Here is a 4,933-nt window from a genome sequence, read left to right on the forward strand (position 1 = left end):
TTTTTTTTTTTTTTTTTGGTGTGGAACCAATGGCTGCCTAAGACCATTCATTTTCTGATTTAAAATCACTATCAAATGTTGCGAAGAGAGTTAGCGATCTCTAAATTCTCCACATCAACCCTAGTACCCCCATTTAATACCCCCACTTCCTTTTTACCTGATCTGCTTCCAGACTTGATTTGTGCCATAGTTTTGATTTTTATCCAACTTCTTCCTACCAAGAATGCAGTAGAATGACGGGCAGCCACTCAACCACTTGAGGCTTTCTGTCTTACAGTGTAAAACAAAGAGACTGAGAAAGCAGAGAAAAAGTTTCAAAATACAGACTTTTTCTAAAGAGTAAGAAATACGTTCTTTTGCTGCATTAGATTCTGCTTAAGCCTCAGGATGCAGGATGCTATCTTGGTGAGGGACAGACAAGGTTGAAAAGGGGAACATACTGAGCAATGAGCAACAGCTGAGAGCTACAAAGATAGGGCTGTGCTCATGTATAAATAGAAATGTTGCTGCTACCCTGATGAATCAGACCAGATGTTTCTCTGATGTCTCTGTTTGGTCCTTTGGTTAAAAAAAAAGTATAATTTTGTTAAAATTATATGTGGGGCCAGGAATGTGGTACAAATGCTGTAAGCTTAAATAATATGTAAAAGAATAAAATTACTTTACGGAGAAAACCTTCACCCAAAAGAAAAATATCCATTTAGAGAAGCACAGAAGAGGGTGGAAAGGAATCAATTTTTTGATGGGGCTGATGGATGAACTGAGGTTCAGATCTGAGTTCTAATTCTTCCTCTGTCATTAGTTATGTAACTTTGGGCAAGGCACACCACATTCCTGGGTCTAGGTTTTATTATTCATTTATTTATTCATTTCTGTTGCTCAAGCTGGTCTCAAAATTTATAGGCTTAAGCAGCCTCCTACCTCAGCCTCAAGAAACTGGGATTACAGGTATTGGTCATCCTGCTTGGCAAGTTATGTTTATTTTTAGAATGAAGAGGTACAGGACAGAAAATGAGCATTACATGACTGAATTCATTAAACTGATTTTTTATTGTCTTTTGCAGCTCCACACATCCATGACCCAAACCAGGTTTACATATTCCCTTTAGTCTAAACTCTTGTTTCCTGGCTTCTGCTTTCATCCAGGGGTTCATATATGAAAAGCATTGTGGGTGATAAACATGAACAATACAAGGTCTCTGCCCTCAAGATGCTTATAATCCAATAGTACACACTAATAATTATACAAAAGACTATACCACAATATATACTGTGGATGGTTCTAGAAGAGAGACAGGAACAAATTGTATAGGAACTCAGAAGAGGCTGAGCTCATCGCCAGCTTGGAGGATAGAGAATGAGTTGATGGGGAACATGGGCATTGGATGGGGTTCGTTTCTGGTAGTGATGGAATAAAGATGATGGAATAAAGGACATTCTAGGTCGATGAAAACGTTAGGCAGTGGCAAGGGGGCAAGTAAGTATTACCTATATCTGGAGTGTGCCATTTCAGTTAGCTAAAAAACAGGCAAGGAGTGAGGCGGCAATGGCAGTTTGGGATCATATTTGGGAGGCACTTTTAAGGTTGAGGTAGAATACATTTTATATAGCAGGTAACAGGGAGCTGTCTTTTGAGATATGACTTAGTCTGAACTGTGCTTTAGGATAACTCATCCACAATAGAGAGTTGGATAAACTGGAGGTATAAAGTCCTCAGGGGAAAGAGAATAGCTAGAAAACTAATGCTAGTAAAAGCTAACCAGGTTTGAGCTAGGATGGTATCAGTAGGAATGGAAGGCAGGGTTGAATCTACGCAACCTATGGTGGGGGAGAGGACTCAGGTAACTCCCTGTTTAAGCAAGTCTGAAATAGAACCTACTAGTTCCAGTAACATAAAAAGGAAATTCAAGAAGGGAAAGCTGTTTGGGTGAGGGGAAAAAGGAACATGAAGAGGTTATTTTCCATGCACTGGGTGTGAGGTGCAGGAAGCATATCTTGATAGGCTCGTTCAACATTTACAAATTCCTGACTGGACCTCAGTACCATGGATGGGACTGGAGATGAGTATCTCAAGGTCAACATTATCCAAGTGAGAGGAATAATCATCAAAGTGCATAGATCCCCAGGTAATTGGAGAAGGAAGACAGAACAGAATCTTGGGCAACACCTAATTTCTTCCTGCTATGGTCCACATTAAAGAATATAATTGGAAGAGTAGTACATCACTGTGTCCAAGGGCAGAGGGAATACAGAAAGGGAAACTGATGAATCACAGTTTAAGAGCTGCATATTACTCTTTGGAGGTAGGCTGCTGAGAGGTGATGTTTATGTAGTCTAAAGGGACTATGTGGTCTAGAAAAAACTAGCTAACAGCATTTATGAAGAGGAAACCTTTTAAATGTTTGTTTTCTGACAATTTAATAGAGGAGGAACTTGGACATGTATCTGGCTCTTAGCTGTAACAGTTATGATTTCAAATACTCATACCTCCTTGATATTAGTAATATATACTTACAAATAATAATCTGTTTCTTTTGGAAATCTCAGACTGTTGTCAGCTTTTGGTTTTCAGACTATTATCTACAGAACTTACTTATCTCCTCTGTGGATTCCCAATTTTTGAAGGTCTTGGATCTTGGGTTTGATTCTTGAGGTTATGTGTTCCAACATCAACAAAGATGTAGATCAACCCTGAGAAATTAGTGTTCAAAGCTCCACAGAAGGGAGAAAGAAGAAGCGAGAGGGCTAACTATGACTTCAGCTCCTTTGTCCTTCATACAGGTCTGTTGGCAAACAACAATGTAAACTAAGACTTTACCAGCCAAGGATTTATCTTCACATCAAAATTTGGGATTATATTATGGATATATCAGTAGTATAAATTCAAGAAGCCACCTTCTAGCAATGCAAATTGGCTTATAACTTTTATGTTTTGTTATTTTTCAGTATTTTTTTCTTGATAATATTCTCTGAAAACAACAAAATGTTTACTGTTTGTTTCACAAACATCAGAATAATTCTATACGCTTAAGAAAAATATCCTTACAGAGTCCTGAATCATTGGTAAATTAAGAAATTTCAAGGTTAGAGTTTTAATCTGTTTACTAACTAGCTGTGTTTAGATAGTTTGTTTAATACAGTTCTATGCTTCAATTTCTTTCATTGGCTAAATGGTGTTTTTAAAAATATTGGTTCTGCTTATCTGAGAATTATTGTTCAGGTGGTAAAAATATTTTCTTTGAAAACTATGAACATCATATGAATTGCAGACATAATATCACTTTGGTAATTAGATAATGACATGCAGCTAGTCTGGGGTCAGGATGGAGAGATGAAGTAGGGACTGGTATTTAGTACTTAGTGGTTAGGATGAAGAAAATAGGATTACTAAGGAAGAAGGATTACTAGGGGTTGGCAGAGGCTTTTTTTTTTTCAGCCCAAGAACAGATGCAACAATGCCACTGAGAGAACAAATTTGGAGGGGAAAAAAATCTGTATTTCATACATCACTGCTAATGTTGCTCTTGAGATAATGGCTTTGGTAAATAAATTTCTTTACATTGACTAATGAAGAGAAACTCAAATTTGTACTTCTGATGCCCGTTATTCATTTACTCTCTGATTTGTGTTACCAAGGCATCAATAGTACTTTATTATAAATGAAAATGCTGTATCTCTGCTCAGTGCTGAGCCCTTAGCTGCCTGGCTTCAACACTAAATTCAGGAAAGCACATATGATAGTTTAGACTTCTCAGACTAATTGTGTAGTCAGATAGTAAGCAAGCAAGGTTGTAAATATTGGAAAAGATCCCTCCAACATATCACCAAGCAACAGATCAACAAACTTTAATCACAAAGGATTCTTGAAGGAAAAGTTGAAGCAATCAGTATCATGCAGACAGTACAAATCTATCTGTACTGATGGCTGATTTGCTGGGCAACCTGCTTATTCCTGTTTCTTCACCGGTGATACAAGCAGGATGAGGTTACCATTTAGGACACTTCTTGTTTGAAATGGTATTAGTCAAAGTAAGAATGGGAAGAAAATTACAAAATGTATACTTTAAGCATTTGATAAGCTGAAATATACCAATATACCACAAAACCAGAAAACTAGAATGTTACCTTGCACACCACTCTGCAAAGGAGCAATGAGTGTACATAAAAGTCAAGATCAAGAAGGGAGACATTCTACAAATAAACCAAAAATAAAACACAAGTGATATCAGCGGGGAAAATAAAAGCCAACATATTGCACAAAGATCAAAGGAAAAAAAAAAGGCACGTTTGCTTAATACGATTGGGCTTCTGAGCATTTCATGTGCTAGGCCCGTCCATCCATCCACACCACACTTCTTAGCCATGCTATTCTAAGCCGATGACAGCTTCGGCGCGGACCGGGAGCAGAGCGCGGATCCTGTACAGATCCCACAGTCCCAGCCAGGCCCGCTGCCAACTCTTCTTTTTAAGCAGGACGGAAGCGTTTCTAGGGTGACTGTAAAATAAAGCAGTCTGAACTTCAATCTCTTCGTCCAATAAGAAAGAAGTGTTTCAGAAATAAATAAATAAATAAATAGGAAGCGGATGAGAAGAAAAGGAAGTTCCTTTCCTTCCCTTTTAAATTTCCCGCACCCCTTTTCCTCCCCGCCTTCCCAGGTCGTCTCTAAAGTGAGCTGCAGCTCTGGAGACCCAGACCGCTCGCTGCTAGGCTGTCCTGGAGACAGCTTTTGGAAAGTGGGCGGGGCCCGGTTAGATGAATAACTCGGTGCCCGATTTTTCCTGCCTTTAGGAGCAGTTCCTCCTCCGCTTCTTTACACGATTGCACACGCAGCCAGGCTCTCGGCCCTCGATTGCTCCGGTCTATCACCCTGGGATGCCGCCTGCCGCCGCCGGCGCCGCGGCTGCCGGGCTTGTGGGATCCTCAGTCGAGCGG

At 39.5% G+C, this 4,933-nt stretch overlaps 1 long non-coding RNA gene across 1 annotated transcript in view; it reads right to left on the minus strand.

Annotated features, from left to right (window-relative positions):
- LOC104866350 overlaps positions 1-260 on the minus strand; it is a 2,613-nt gene extending 2,353 nt beyond the window's left edge. Inside the window, exon 1 of the long non-coding RNA XR_781425.1 lies at positions 158-260. This is a non-coding gene — a long non-coding RNA (uncharacterized LOC104866350). The remainder of the gene's footprint in view (positions 1-157) is intronic.
- Between the last annotated feature and the right edge of the window lie 4,673 nt (positions 261-4,933).

This window comes from Fukomys damarensis, unplaced genomic scaffold (assembly GCF_012274545.1).
Source record: "Fukomys damarensis isolate Sample0158 unplaced genomic scaffold, DMR_v1.0_HiC HiC_scaffold_11, whole genome shotgun sequence".
NCBI classification, from domain to species: domain Eukaryota; kingdom Metazoa; phylum Chordata; class Mammalia; order Rodentia; family Bathyergidae; genus Fukomys; species Fukomys damarensis.